General features: G+C 54.3%; 1 protein-coding gene across 7 annotated transcripts in view; it reads left to right on the forward strand.

Annotated features, from left to right (window-relative positions):
- RPS6KA2 (ribosomal protein S6 kinase A2) overlaps window positions 1-16,342 on the forward strand; it is a 375,962-nt gene that overhangs the window by 19,461 nt on the left and 340,159 nt on the right. The gene's annotated exons all lie outside the window — the stretch shown is intronic.

Here is a 16,342-nt window from a genome sequence, read left to right on the forward strand (position 1 = left end):
CCCGGCCAGTCAGTGCATGCTCTTCCCACAAACCGTAAATCCCACAGGTCAGTTTACAGCAAGTTTCCTTTCCTTTCTGCGAGAAGGTAGCATCAGTACTTAGAACGCTGTGACAGTGCAGCCTCAGGTGCGGGGCTGCGTCCTTAGACAGTGATGCCTGGTGACAGGGTCCTTGTGCAGCTCATGGGGCACCCGGGCTCAGGTGGGCTTCACCAGGCACGGTCCCCACCTGAGGGCTGCTCCAGGCACGGTCCTCACCTACCGTAACGGCATTTCACTCATGAAATGATACCTAATGGTCTGTGGAATAGATTTTTCATGCTTTATTAAAACTACCTTTTAACATTATTTCTTCCTGGTCTCTGCTTTTTTTTTTTTTTTTTTTTAATATTTTAAGCTGCGTGGGTTAAAATATGACCCCAATGTTCCGTCTAAATCAGTTCAATATTGCCTTATTTCTTTTACTTAACACTTAAAGTAGAACTTACCATCTGCCAGGCATTACATTAAGCACTTTAGAATATTAATTTATTTAATCTGAAGAACAACCATATTTTCAAAATAATCCTATCTTTAAAAAACAACCTATTAAATTGAATGACTGGGGAAGGTGATAACTATTAGGAGTAAAGTCTCCGTTATCAGGTTTGATCATCCTTGTTAGCTAACAAGCAAGTGTGATTGATTCTAACAGCATAAAGATTTTTAAAGATGGTGACTGTCTCATCAGAGGAAGCCCTAACTTTACTTCCCCACAGGGTGACTCGCCAAGGCTTTTTGTGTGTTCCTAGGGCTGCCCTAACAGTTACCACCAACCAGGTGGCTGACACCAACAGAAATGCCGTCTCCCACAGTTCTGGAGGCCAGACGTCTTGAGATCGCGTGTCGGCCTTGGTCCCGAAGGCTCAGAGGAGACTCCTTCCCTGTCTCTTGTGGCCTCTGGCAACCTCTGCCTGTAGACACATCACTCCAGTCTGTCCCCGTCTTCCCCTGGCTTCTCCCTATGTGTGTCCATCTCTGTATCTAAATCCCCTTCCTCTTTCTCTTAGAAGGGCGCCGTCCTGTGGGACTGGGGCCCACCCTAACGGCCTCGTAGAAGGGCTCCGTCCTGTGGGACTGGGGCCCACCCTAACGGCCTCGTAGAAGGGCTCCGTCCTGTGGGACTGGGGCCCACCCTAACGGCCTCGTAGAAGGGCTCCGTCCTGTGGGACTGGGGCCCACCCTAACGGCCTCGTAGAAGGGCTCCGTCCTGTGGGACTGGGGCCCACCCTAACGGCCTCGTAGAAGGGCTCCGTCCTGTGGGACTGGGGCCCACCCTAACGGCCTCGTAGAAGGGCTCCGTCCTGTGGGACTGGGGCCCACCCTAACGGCCTCGTAGAAGGGCTCCGTCCTGTGGGACTGGGGCCCACCCTAACGGCCTCGTAGAAGGGCGCCGTCCTGTGGGACTGGGGCCCACCCTAACGGCCTCGTAGAAGGGCTCCGTCCTGTGGGACTGGGGCCCACCCTAACGGCCTCGTAGAAGGGCGCCGTCCTGTGGGACTGGGGCCCACCCTAAAGGCCTCATTTTCACATGGTTACATCTGCAGTGACCCTGTTCCCAAACAGTCACACTCACGGCCCCAGGGATTAGAGTGTGGACATGCCTGTGGGGGCACAGCTCCCCCACAAGCCCTGCAAGCAGGCCAGGCTTGTTTGGACGCTTGACCTTCTCCCCTTTTAGAGCAGGCTTTACTGGGTGCCAGTTTCCGCGCTCGGTTGGCCCCTTACCCCCCTAGGAAGATGGCAGAGCTCTCTGAAGCCTCTCAGCACGGGGGGAACCCATGCAGCAGGGCGGCTTTACTTGGTCGGGCCGAGGGGGACTCTTACGTCAGTTTCAGGTTATTCTTTGTAACGTCTGCCTTTGTCACAATGCACACAGTGAAATGGGGTAACACCACCTACAGATTCTCAGGTGTGCACGTTCAAGATGGGATGGCTTAGTCACAGTCAGCCGGGCCTTCAGGTGAGAGCTGACAGGGCCCTGAAATTCTGGGGCAGAATACAGCAGACAGCCTAACCCTGGGGACAAGGATGGGGGGGGATGACTGAGAAGGGGGTTCATTCCATGGCAGAGGGGGGTGGTTACCAGGATACATCTCAGCGATCATTCTGGATCAATTCTCCTGGCACCTGGAGGGTCCTTTCAAATACGTAGATTCTTTTATCTCTGGAATGTTTTCAAAGGTTAAACATTTCTCAGTGTTTAAATGTTGGCTCTGCAACGTTGCGTTAATTTTCTTCTTCAAGGACACCAGTTACACACACTGTAAAGAGTCTTCATCCAAAGGTTCAAACCACCAGAGTGACGAGAAACCTTCCTAAGTACCGAAGTAAATGAGCCCGGCAGAAAGGACACACTGCGCGGGGAAACCGTGACCGCGACACCACGCACACGCAACTGCAAACAGCCGTGCGGTACGCGTGAGTGTGTCGCCCAGCAGGACCGCCCACGCCCTCTGCTGCAGCTCCTCTCTGAAGCTCCCAGGTCACAGTATCTCCCGAAGATTTCCTGAGTTTTTCAGATGCTCAAACCACCACCAAAGGGAAGGAATGAACTACTTGATGATGGAGAGCGCATGGCCCCCAGATCCTCTGGTGCCCGGGGTGGGGGTGTTGATGCTCTGTGACCTCGGACATCAGCCAATCGGGGAATTGTGCACGAGCTGATCACACATCCCGTGACCCCTGCCTCCCTCACCTGCCTTTAAATAAGCTTTGCTGAAGCCCTTTTGGAGTTGGAGGTTTTCTTGGGCATGAGCCCCGTCCTTGCTCGGCCCTGCAGCAAACCTTCCTCTGCTCCAAACTCCAATGTTTTAGTTTATTTGGCCTCACAATGCGTCGGGCACACAAACTTGCCTTCTGTGGCAAACAGAATTCACCTGTGGTTTTAAAAAGAAGAAATTTTTAAATTCAGAGGCAAAACCTAACTCCATGGTGTATAAAAGAGACATCTGAAACTCGGTAATTCAAGAAGACAAGAGATAAAAAGGGTCGAGATGTACCAGGCAGACGGAAGGCCAGCAGGCGTTCTAACCCTGAATTTAAGTCTCCCCACAGCGTTTGGGAGAACAGGAGGGACTTGAATGTGCGTGAAAACAACAAAGATTCTCCATGGTGAATGAGGTGTCCTTTTTATCCAGAGGGGTCAAAGGGACATGTCAGGAATTTCACCCACATTTTGACCTTTTTCTTTTCCCTAACGGAGGGAGGAGCCCAGCCCTGCTCTCCGGTGTGGAGGGTGGGCCCCGGGCAGCCTGGGTGCCGGTGTCGGACCTCTGACCACACCATTCTCGCTGGAAACACGGCAGTGACCGTCAAGAGGTCTCAGGTGAGTCCAAGCCTGAGCTGGGCTGGCTGTATCACACGCAAAACTGGTATCTTATCTTCCCATTGAAACTTTTCCCACTTCTCTCTCGGTCACTGACACCCCCATCCACTCTCTTATTCCAGGGAGAAACCTCAAAGTTGGGAGTTTTTCTTTTTTCTATTTCCCCTCAGGCGTGAAAAGTATTTCTTAACTGTGTTCATTTTCTCCTTCCATTATTAGCTCAGAGACTCATCATTCCCTCTGTGGATTGTGTGTTAACTCCAGGCTAATCTTTTGTCATAACCACCATGTCGGTGCCCTGTTTATGTCACTCTCCTAAATCACAGCTGTAGCTTCAGGTCTCCGCCCCCCTCCACCTGACTGTGCCCTCCACCTGGCCAGGCCACACCCCTCCACCTGGCCACGCCCCTCCATCTGGCCACTCCCCTCCACCTGGCCACTCCAGGACCTCGTGAAGGCTCCTGCCAACCCTTCCTTGTCTGCGTTTTCCAGGCTGTTGGATGCCTGGAATGCTTTTTCCTCCAGTTCAGCGAATTCCCAGCTACACTGTAACAACCAGCTCCATTGTTAACCCTTCAGAATTTTCTCCAGACCTCTTAGCCCCACCTCTGTGGTCTGGGGGGTCTGAGGTCTTGCCTTGTTGTGTGGCGGGTAGGTAAGGGCTGTGAATCTCCTGCCATTGGACCATGGGCTTCTTTCTTTCTTTCTTTTAATTTTTATTTATTTTATTAAAAATTTTTAAAAATTGAGGTGTAGTCAGTTTACAATGTTGTATCAGTTTCTAGTGTATAGCATAATAGTACAGTCATCCATATATACATATAGACTTGTTTTCATACTTTTTCATTACAGGTTATTACAAGATATTGAATATAGTTCCCTGTGCTGTCCAGTAAGACCTTGTTTATCTGTTTTACATACAGTAGTTAGTATCTGCAAACCTCGAACTCCCGTTTATCCCTTCCCACTCCCTTCCCCTCTGGTAACCATAAGTTTGTTTTCTACGTCAGTGAGTCTGTTTCTGTTTTGTAAATAAGTTCATCTGTCCTTTTTTTAAGATTCTACATATAAGTGACACCATAAGGTATGTTTCTTTCTCTTTCTGGCTTCCTTCACTTAGACTGACCATCTCTAGGTCCATCTATATGTTTTTGCCACAGGCTTCTTTCTTTGTTCATTCAACAAACATTTCAACACTTCTCTGAGCCAGGCACTCCCTGTCCAGCAGTGGACAGACATAAATCCTTCCTTCAAAGTGGGGAGAGTGACAATGAAAAAATGAGGAAACTAGGGAGTTTACTTAATGGTGTTGAGTTTGAGGCAGAAAGACAGGGAGGGGAGGTGGGAGAGGTTATGATTTAAAGATGGGTCATCAGGGAAGGCTTCACTGAATATAATTTTGAACAAGAATCTGAAGGAAGTGAGGCTGCAGACCATGGAGGAAGAATCTTCTAGGTGATAGAAACAGCAGGTGCAAAGGCCCAGTGGCAGCAGCATGCCTGGCACGCTTGAGAAAAGCAGGGAGGCCCGTGCGACTGGCCCATGGAGTACAGTGGGCAAGCAGCAGTCATGTAGGGCCTTGAAGGTCTTCTCAACCTTTGAAGGCAGGGACTTATTTCTGTGCTCCTGGAGCGCACCCAAGTGTCTGGAGACTAGAGCATTAATTAGCTCTGAACCAATGTTGTCTAGTCATGTGAATAAATGAACTACTGGAAGAAAAGACGGATGTGGCCCAGAGATCTGAGAAGCCGGTTGGTAGAATATCCCCTGCCACATGCTGGGAAAGCTGCGTTGGCTCACATAAGAGCCCAGAGGAGGGAGGAGCACAAACTAATTGTCTCTTTTATCTTTCTGTGGTGTTTTTGTTAACTTTCAATTGGGAGTAAAAAGAATTTAATCCAGGTCCTAAGGCAATTGAAATTGTACTGTCAATATTTTCCCAAAATTCAACTCTATCAGTTACCACTGCAGAGGGCTGAAAAACCATTTGGTGAAGAGAAGAAAGCTACTTTTCCTCATAAGATCTGGCTGATGAAATTAGCACGACACGATCCCAGATTTTAAATCAATATGTGTGCTTCTGTAAGAAGATAAATCTATTGCATTGTTTATGGGATGAGCTCCGGTTCCTGTAGAAGGAGGGACAGTAACTAGCATTTCCTTATCTGAAGCAAAACCTTTGACAGACAGTGAGAAATGCTGAAATTTTAAATAATTTTTATGATGGGAATTCTTTTTTTTCTGAGTGACCGCAATGAGTCTTGCATTTATTGTAGACAGAAAGGACAGAATTAGCATTCCAGGGTCAGAAGACATGAGGTTAATAGAAAGTCAGAGATGTATAAGATTCAGAGCTGTAAAGCTCTGCGTTGCCTCTGCATGGACCTCCCGCAGGCGTCTCGCACCTGTGCAGCTGGCACACTTTCATGACCCCTTTTTCAGGGAGAAGAATTATGCAATCACTTTCCTATTCATTTTTGATGCTGAAGAGAACCTGCAGAGTAACATAGGCCCATGGTTACCAGCAAAGACACTGATCCTGCTTGGGTGGTCCAGTCACCACCTGCACTGCTCTCTTGGTTTCTGGGTATGTTTGGTCCCCATCATGAGATGTGAGGTCCTCCTGGGGCCACCATGCCCTGACAGCTGCTTAGACATAGTAGGTATTTAGTAAATGTTTAACTCAAATTGGAGAAAGACAGTTGGCCATGGATCAAAGATGACCATGTCCATCAAAAGCTACCTAGCAGCTGAAATTGGAAAATTCAGCAAATGCCCACATGTCCCCAATATTCAGGTGTATGACACCCCATTCATCACAGACTTGAATGCCACCTGAATTGTTTTTCTCTGAGTGTCTTAGAGCAGACTAGAAACAGCCATAGAAAGAAATATTTGAGTGGTTCCATCCTGGGTGCCAGGAGTCTCCCCCAGGTAGGCTGCTTTATTCAAAACAATGAATATAATTTCATGTTGCTATAACTGAGGGTCTAATCTATATGTAGAAAGCAAGTGGTTTTGTGGAAGTGAAGGACAGTGGGGCGCCACTTACTGCTGGTGAGAGATCTGAGGTGAAGGAAATCAACAGGTAGGCACCAGTGAAGGAGGATATACTGGAACTAGGAGAATCTTACCTTTGGAGTGTATTAGTGATCTTTGATCACATTTATAGATGTCTCTTTCACATTTATGTATCACCGACATAAACATTTACCTTCTTGGAAACATGATATGCATATATGCTTGTGAGTTGGGAGCCTCACAGTTACAATTCACAAAAACAACGGTAGCTATCTTTAAAATGAAGAGAATGAATCGCCTCGAGTAGTTGAAAACTCTGCCCTCAGGTACAGTTTGATCAGGGGTCCAGCTGAATTACCGCACAGCTGGCTGGGCTCCGTCCTCCTTCAATGGTGGCTTTACCCTCGGCCTGGATTCCACGCAGGACAAAACAGCAGCAGCTGCGCCAGGCTCTGATCCATCCGGGAGGTTTCCAGGTCATTTCCCTTTGTAATGCAAAGCAACTTCCCACTAAACCAAGCCTCTAGAAACTCCCCGTTCTCTTCTATTTGTTTCCCCTCAGAGCTTGGAAGCACAGGTGGTTCCTTCCTTACAGGCGTTATTCAGAGCTGGAGGAGTCCAGCGGAGAAACCACATTTTATGTTGTGTGCTGAATTGTGAAATGTAACAGGTGCCTAAAGTCATCTACAGGGTATTTTACACGTATATTCTTATGTAAGTCTCATAACAAACCTGCAGGGCATAATCCTCGCCATTCCAACTGAGAACAGAGGAATAAACACATTAATCAACTTGCTGAGGACACAGTGATGGTGGCTGGCATTAAAAATGCATGGGAACTTTCAGAAACGCCAGCTGAGCACACTGCCGGTCACAGCAGGCATCCGACAAACCCCGGGAAGGCGCAAACGGTGCGGCCACACAGCCTCTGCTCCAGGCTGCACCGCGCCCCCTACCCCGCCGTCCCCGCAGTCCCCGCCGTCCCCGGGTTCGATGCCCGGCCGGCGCCGGGGGGACATTCTGGCCCGACGGCCATGCCGACCTGACCCAGGCTGGCAGGGGTTTCCCAGCAGAGAAGGGCTTACTGGACCAGCAGAGAACGGGAACTCGGGGCCTGCCGCCCAGGCGAGCCCGCGCGAGGCCCCGCAGGCCGGGCAGGCGGGCGTCAACAGGAAGAGGAAGTGGGCGGCTGCGGGCACGGGCCGCGCTGGTCATTGGCCGAGTCCTCCCAGGACTGGTCTTGGCTGGTCACTGGCCCCGCCCTCCTCGCGGGGCGCAGCGCCCCCGCCTGGTCGCCTGCTGCGTGACTGACCGGGGTCTCTGTGGCCTTGTCCAGGGGCGTCTCCAACTTTCTTTCACTTCGGGGTTGAGGCTGGACGCGTGGCCCTGCACGGCCGGGGTCCCCTCTCACTGGGGAGCCCGGTTTGCACAGAGGTTCGTGCAGAGGACTGGCCGGACGGGGCCCCGGAGGTGGGGGTCGGCAGAGCGCGCTTGCCGCGGCTCAGAGGACGCAGATCCCCGGACACCAGTCGCGGCCACAGGCGCAGCCCCAGGGACACACTCGGGAGGCACAGGTGTGCAGGCGGGAGTCGGCGCAGGACGGCGGCTCCGGGGACGTCCGGCCGGACGGGGGGCGCGTTGGCCGCCTGTGCCACCGGCGGCTCCGAGGGGGCGGCCGGACCGGGGTCCCGTCGGGCTCAGGGATGGCAGGCGGCGGCGGAAGGCAATCAGCTCCTGAGCAGTGTCTTCGCGTCGGGCCAGCTGGGTTTGTGGCGCCGCCTCTTCTCCAAGTTCTTCCCCGGAACGGAAGGTGGGCGCGGCCTGGGGCCCCCGTGCGAGTCACCGGAGCCCGCCGCGCCTCGAGGTCGCTGGGCCCCAGGAGGAGTGGGCCGGACGCCGCCTGTGACGCTGGAAGCAGGTGACCGGTTCACTGACGCCTCGTGTCCTGGGGACGAGGCCCTGACCACAGTCTGGCTTTCCTGTTGCGTCCTGCCGGCCCCACGCCGCAGCCGGGTCCTCCGAAACCTGCGTTGCCCCCAGTCCGGCCTGTCTCCACGAAGCGCCGGCGCCCTGACGGGCTGGCAGGGGCGCCAGGAGGCGTGAGGGCAGGTGCACGCCCGCCCTCACCCGTCCGCCTCCCAGGCTCGGTGGGAGTCGGTGTTGCCAGGACCGGCGGCGTTTGTACATCAGAAGATGCGGAGGTAACTTCCTACGGTCGTGACCCTGAGGCCGACGGCAGGTGAGTGTGGCTTGTTGAGTGTGAAATTAGTTCTTAATTCCTCCTCGCTCGGCTTTGGTGTTGGTGTTGCTGTTACTTCTCTGGGTCCTTCGTTTGCAGAACAGGGGGAGTTGTCAGCCCATGATGGGCAGCAGACACCGTGTTGGGAAGGCCCCCTGCCTTCCCCCCTGCCTGATGGGATTCACGTCCCCTCACCAGTGACTCTCGACAGTGGACGGTCTCTCCAGGGGAGAGTCCGCCAGCCTCTTAAGAACATGGTGCGTCTTCGACTTACGTTAAATTCCACAGACTGGTCACTAATTAAGCTGAGCTCGGAAGGGCTCTGCTTGTGTTGTCTTCAATGCTCTGGTGGTCGCTGGACCATCCGTCACACCTGGTAATACTGGGGAATGGGGACATGGATTTGGACCATGTCACTGCACTCACACTGGGCCAGAGCTGTGAAGTTCAGCCAGTTGACAGTCTTTGTATTAGAATAAGGAAACAATATCTTGACAGTGTGGCCCAGTATTGGAAAATGACTTGACTTTTCTTTTGGTCTTTCTGTTCAATGTCTTGACCTACTGTGATGGTTCATTTATGGTGTCAGCTTGGCTGGGCCGCAGTGCCCAGATATAAGGTCAGATATTTTTCTGGATGTTTCTGTGAGGGTGTTTTTGGATGAGAGTGACTTTTAAGTGGGGGGACTTTGAGTCAAGCAGACTATGCTTCCTACCATGGGTGGGCCATATACAATCAGTTGAAGGCCTGGAGAGAGCAAAGACTGACCCCACCCTGACCCCCTGCTAGCGAGAGGGAATTCTCCAGCAGACTTCAGACGTGGACTGCTGGTTTGGGGCTTGCCGGCCTGTCATCCTGTGAGCCAACCCTTAAACCAAATATTCTCTGTCTCTACATATGCATACACCCCCTACTGGTTCTGTTTCTCTGGAGAACCCTAATATACACACCTTGGGTTAAGTTAGCACTGTCCGTTTGGCATGTACAAGGCATGCACTCCTGGGTCTCTGTTGAGTTGGCTGTTTTCCTGGTGTCCTCCTTTTTAGGGCAGATGAAGAGATAACATGATGCCTTTGTGCAGGGCTTCCTGGAGGGCTCCCCCTCCAGGAAAGGGTGAGCAGGTGCAGATACAGATTGGATGGTTAATGTTACCATGGGCTGAGGGGCACCCAGGCTCCTGGGTGTCTGCGGGCGGTTTCTGGAGAGATGAGTGTGTAATCCCGTAGCCCGGGTGAGGGGTCCCGCTCTCATGGAGGTGGGCTGGAAGGAGACAAACAGGTGAGGCGGGAGAACTCCTCTCTCTTTCTTGAGCTGGGACGGCCCCATTTTCCTGCACTTGGACATGGGAGCTCCTGGTGCTCAGGCCTTTGGCCTCAGCCTGAATGCCACCACGGGCTTTCCTGGTCCCCAGCTTTCTGATGGTAGCTCGTGGGACTTCTTGGCCTCTGTAGCTGCCTGCGGCAGTTCTTATAATAAAACCCTTCTCACGTGGAGCTGTGTGGATCCTATAAGCCTCTGGTTCCTCTGGAGAACCTAATACCAGATGTGACCGCCAACACCAACAGAACAGGTGGAAACAGTCAAACTGTGGAAGCAAAGCAGGCAGTGACCAGCACGCCTCCCTCCTCGTCCTGTGCCTTAGTCCCCCAGGGACACGAGGCCACCTGCGCCAAACCTCTTCCTCTTTTTAGAGAGTTTTAAGTTTACATGAAAGTTGCAGGAATGATACAGTGTTCCCCCCACAGAGCCTTTGAGAGTAAGTTGCTGCTGTGACCCTCAACCTCCTACATTCAGGACGTTTTCTACGAAGTGGACGTCATCCAACATAAAACTCAGCTGCCTGGATCCAGAAGTCGGCCCTGCCACCCCCACCACCCAACCCGTAGACTTCACTTCCTCTCCACGGATTCCATCACCTCTGGGGCCACAGCGTCACCCAGCATCCCTCCCCGCTCTCGGTGGGCTTCAGTCTGGACCACTCCCCAGGACTGAGGCGACCCTCATGGCTGCGGCCTTGTGACGTCTCGGGCAGGTGTTTTGTGGACTGTTCCCTGTCTGGCTCCGTCTCAGTGTCCTGGCATCACGTCCGCCGTGTCTCCTCGTGCCCCATCCCCCAGTGTCCCATCAGGCTGGTGCCACCGGCATCCCCACCGTTAGGTTCCAACTTCCTTCTTTGTAGTTAGTAACTGCTTGGTGTGTGGACAGACTCTGGGTTACACAAATACCCCACTTCTCATCGTGTTCCCATTTAGTCATCTAGTCATTTCAGTCAGCATGGACGCAAGGCTTCCTCTGTTCCATGAGTTATAATCCGTTCCTCTCATTACTTGTTTTTTTTTTAATTGAAGTATAGTCAGTTTATGACATGTCAGTTTCTGGTGTACAGCATAATGTTTCAGTCATCCATGTACATGGGTATATTCCTTTTCATAGTCTTTTTTTCCTTACAGGTTACTACAGGTATTGAATAGAGTTCCCTGTGCTGTACAAAAGAAACTTGTTATCTTACCTGTCTCATATATAGTAGGGTGTATCTGCAAATCTCAGACTCCCAGTTTATCCCTTCCACCTCGTCGTTACTTGTCTTGATGCTCTGACAGCCCCCGATTTGGCTGGGGCACGCCAGCCTGCCTTTGCCCTCCCATGTTCATGTCACTGGCTGAGCATTTCATGTCTTCCTGGCACAATGGTGTGTCTCCAGAGCGGGTCACACTTTGCATCCTGGAACTAGCCTTTTCTCCAAAGAAAATGCCGCCTGTCTGCTGTCAGCCTGTACGCTTACGTCTGTGCTGATCCACGTATGTTGCAAACCATGACTTCACACCAGCACTTCCAGCTCCAGTCCAGCCCTGCAGGGGTGACTGCAGTTTTCTCCCTTCCCATGTTTGTAACTTCCTCTGATACCAAGAAGCCTGGCTCCCTGGATTCTCCACATCCTCACTTGTGTGATCAGTCCATCTCCCCTCCCAGTGGCTGCTCCCACCGGATGGGGAGCCTCCTCACCCCACCGGAGCTCTGACCCCCCAGGCTGGGCCTCTCAGGGTCCCCACATCCCTTCACCCCAACAGGTCCTCACCTCACTGGGGCCCCAACACCCCAGAGGGAAGAGCAGAGAAAAGAGGGAGGGAGGTTCACCACCTTTTGAAGCATCACGGTGTTTGCGTTTTCACAGCCTGTAAAGCATATGCATCTGCAGGTTCGTGCATCAAAATTCTCACAGAAGGTGCAAAACCCGAGCCATAGGATGAAAGGGGGTGGCGCACGTTTATCGTTGGAAGTGTTCTGACAGCTGACGTTCACAGTCCTGCCCCTTTACCTGCCGTGCGGACCAACCCAGAGGACTGGTCAGCACCTCGGCCGAGGGTGAAATTGCTGGGCAGCTGTCTCAGGTCGTCCCCACCGAGCAGAGGACAGCGAGCAGAGGGGGCTGCCTCCTCCTCTTCCCGTGGGTTCGAGGGTGTTTCTAGGTCTGGTTTTCTGTGAAGCTGTGATAACACCTCTTAAAAGTAATTCGTTTTGCCACCTCTCCTGCTTTGGTGCAGCAGGGAGACCGGGACACTTCTGTGAGCTGTGCCTGCCTCTGGCCCGAGGGCTGCGTCTCTGCAAACCCGCGAGGCAACCAAGGAAGCGAGTGGGAAACAGCCGGGGTTCAGGGAAGGCTGAAGGGGCAGGCAGGGGCCTTGCTGGAAGAGCTAGCGAGAGAGAAATGCCCCAGCTCTACCCGGAGAGAGATCACGCCGCCTCACGAGACCAGCCGGGTGTCAGACGTGCGCGAGGCGGCCTGCGGAGCCGCAGCGCATCCGGCCTGAAGCAGCTCTGAGGACCGCAGCTGCTATGCGCATCATGGCCTCCCTGGATGGCCGCCCAGGCGCCCTCTCTCCGCAGGGCTCTCCCTGCATATGTGAGGCAGGAGGCAGAAAGTATGCGAGAAACATTTCCTCCTCCCCCTCTGGTTGACCACAGAAATCCCCATGAGCCGGAGACCCAGGGAGCAGAGTTTCTGGAATGAAAAACTCCGTATTTCCACCCAACAGAAGTTTGCGCCCATCAGGTCTTGGCCTGTGTGCCGTCTCCTGTTGATTTCGCCCCCATGAGATGCCAGTGAGGGGAGGATGCCGCCTTGTGAATCAGGCGAGGGGACGTGCATCAGGCCGGAGGGGTAATTTCTCTAATCCAGAGTATTTTTGTCCATCTCGAGGAGATCCCGGCGTTTCCGGTGAGGGACGTGGGCCGGGCCGGTGCTGGAGGGGCTTTCATCAGAGGGGGCCATCGGCTGCACCTTCCCGCCCTGGGCCCTGCTCTCAGGAAGAGCCCGGAGGTCTCCGTTTTCCCACTAAAGGGTTGCGCTGCCTTCCCGGCCCCCGCCCAGAAGGGGGCCTCTGCGTCAGTGCACGAGGGGAAAGGACCGAGTTACTCTTGATGATTAGCAGTCGTAACCGCGTTAATTCAGGGTCAGTTGAGTTGGGACTGAGACGTAATTATTTGTCGAGTAATTACTCAAAGATGAAGGGAAATCTAGTTTACAAGCTGCAGTTTCTGTCGACTACAGGCTCAAGAAATGAGTCTGGAATTAATTCGTTCCTGCTGATTGTCACAGAATAGAGTTGGCCAATCGGCACGTATTTCAGACTTTTTGCCGCCGCAGAGAGGGACCTGTCTGACGCCTGCCGCTCTGCGAGCCACGCTTTGTCCTGACTTGTCCAGGGAGTGCTTATTTGCCCCTTTACGTGAATTGCTTTAGCCACTGTCTTAAGGAATTGGAAAGGGTGCAAAGAAAAGTGAGACAGGGCCCCGGCCTTCTAGGAGCTTAGTCTGCAGTTGGGCGAATAGTACCTTCAGGAGAAATTGCAGCGCTCTACAAGAGACACCGCGTGAATGTACGGACGATGAGGAAGGAAGGGCCGCCTCCGGTGGGGACTGGAGCTGGCCTCGGGGGCTGTCGGCAGGTGGAAAGCAGGTAGGGCCCCCCAGGCCAGCTGCACGGTACGAGCAGCAGCACAGAGTAGGGAATGGACCGGGCGGGCGCAGGGGAGAGGATGCCCAGCGGGCGGCAGCGGTGAGCCCGGCGGGCGAGGCTGGAGACCGTGACTGAATGCAGCCAGTCTGGAGGTGCAGCAGGAAGTAGCAAGATCAAAGCCAGGTTTCCCAAATGAGAATCTCTCCATCCTTGCGGATGCAGGGCTGGCAGCTGCGGGGCCTGTTTAGCGGGGATGGAAAGGCACCTGCTGGAAGGCGGGCGCTGGCAGTCACAAGGGGACCTGGTGAGCCCCGTGGAGAGACAGTGATGCGGGAGCAGGAGGACCTGGCCTGCTGACGTGGGAGGCCCAGCAGGGCAGTGATGGACCCGAGGGGGAGCGAACTGCTGTCCACTGCAGGGGTCCAGGGCTCATTCAAGGAGCTGGTTGAGTGGAAGGAGAGCGTGGCTGTGGACCGGCTGGGTGTCAGGGGCCAGGGCACCTTCTGTGGGGAATGACTGACAGGCAGTGGGAAAGGTCTCTCCAGAAACCTCACACCTGAGTGTGCCAGGATTCCTAGCTGATTCGCAGACGAGAACCATTTCACCAGAGTGTCCCATCTATCCTAAAGGAAAGAACACGTGAACTCCAGAGGGAGAAAATGGGCGTGCATACATCGAGCTGTGTTTTGTGTTTCTGTGATGTGAGGAAACACGTGTGTGGACGGGGTGTGACTTATGGTGATGAGAGGTTTCCCAGTGACAGCGTCCGTCCCTGCCGTCCTCTGCCTCCCACTCAGTGTTGTCTTTACTCATTGATTCATTTACCTGACATGGTTCACGCAGTGCCTGCTCTGGGGGAGGACGCCGAGTGAGCAGGAGCGACGTGGTCCCTCCCTATCAGGAAAGACGATGCTCATGGGGTGTGAGTCCGGGGCAGCTCGTGCTGCAGCCCAAGGGGGCCGCCCCAGGGCACATGCATTGTCCACGCACCCCCTACGCATTGTTTCATTTCTTCAGTAGAGAATCTACCCAGCCTGCACCCGTGGTTTCCAGAGCAGAAAAAATGAGATCTGTCCCCACAGCCGCCCCAAGGACCCTCAGAAACTCGAGGCCACCAGATATGCTTGCTCTCCTGCTGTGCACGTTACGTGACATGCTTCCGCCAGTGTCCAGAATGCAGGGCCGCGAGCGCGCTGGTCTGAGCCCACGCTGCACCTCCATGGAAACCCAGTGCTCAGCCCGGGCCCCTCCCACCGCCTCCCTCAAGGCTGGGAGCGAAGAGAGGAGGGGCCGGTCTGAGGTCTGCACTGGGACATCAAACAGCCACTTGCTGGACTTCGTAATCTCAGCGCTGGGCATTGTGACCTGAGGGTTCAACGCCCCCATCTGGTGGGGGGTGGGGGTGAGGCTAGGGTCGCGGGGTGTCTCTCCCCAGACCTCATGCACTAGGTGGGCCCTGCGTTCCTTTGACTGGGTTGTGGTCCTGCACTTGCTCTGATTTGCCGGCCGTGTGGTTCGCTCGGAGCCACGTGACCGGGTGACTGGAAGGCCCGGTTGACTCTGGGCCTTGCTTCCTCAGTGGGGAGTTGGTGGGCTGGAGTTCAGTGGCTCTAACGTCCGTTTAACATTACGACATTTGAGCAGCAAGGGAGAGACCACAGGTGACACCTTTTTGATTCTTAAATTACACCCCAGCCAAGACCTGGGTATTCAGCCAGCATCCCCCTGCCCGCGGTGGGTGACAGCCATGCTGTTGTTCACTGTGTCGGGAGCCGAGGAAGTGACCGCCACCCGGGAGCCGTGTCTCGTGGGGCCTTCTTTCCTCGCCAGCTCCTGCTGTGTTTAGCTTTTTCTCCTGCGCAGCCTGGCGCCCAGCCAGCCCCTGCTGTCAGCCCTTCTGAGCGAACGTCTCCGCTCCAGATCCACAGGGACTGGCAGCCGGAACCCAGAAGGTCCCTCCGGCACAGCTCACTGAGGTGTGTGCTGCGCCATGTGGCTTTACTGTTTCCTCCTGCTGTTACTCCCACCTGCTGTCCTCTCGCGGCCCCCGGGGGTCGTGGAGCAGGTGTGCTCGTGCTCATTTTGTGCTGCTGTCATGCAGGTGTGGGCCCCAGGCCAGCAGCAGCGGCCCCACTGGTTGGAAGAGCAGAGTCTCAGGCCCTCTAGACTTGCAGGTCAGAGTCTGCGTCTGCACAGGGTCCCGGGTGGGGACTGTGCTTGGAGATGTGTGAAGACCGTGGATTCAGGTGGCACACCAGCCGGGGGCCCAGAGCTGGGGACTCTCACGGCCTGCAGAACCCCTCCCCATCCCCCCACGGGAGGTCCGGCAGTTCTGCGTGGCTCGACGCTGCCTCTGGCCAGGCCGATGTACGACTGGGGTCTAAATCGAGAACATGGACGCAGAATGTTCACAACCACTGACATAGCAGCCGGAAGGCTGAGTGGAGCCAGCAGGGCAGGGTGGGTGAGAACAGCAACAAAACCCACAGGCAGGCATAGGATCCTGAGGCTCCAGGAGAGAGGCGGAGCCCTAGGTTTGGATCCCAGCTGCGTGGTGTCCCAGCCCTGATGCCGCCTCGCTGCCTCTCTGTGAATGGGGAGCCGTGGGCGTGAAGGGCCTGGAATGTGTCCGGCCAGTAGCGAGGTCCCAAAGATTTCACAGTTATCGCCCGGTTGGGGACGCAGCCCATGCCCCCATCCTCACGTCCTCCTCCTCCGAGACTCGGATTCAGCATTCCCGGTGCTTGGCTTGAAATCC

Source organism: Camelus bactrianus, chromosome 8 (genome assembly GCF_048773025.1).
Source record: "Camelus bactrianus isolate YW-2024 breed Bactrian camel chromosome 8, ASM4877302v1, whole genome shotgun sequence".
NCBI lineage: Eukaryota > Metazoa > Chordata > Mammalia > Artiodactyla > Camelidae > Camelus > Camelus bactrianus.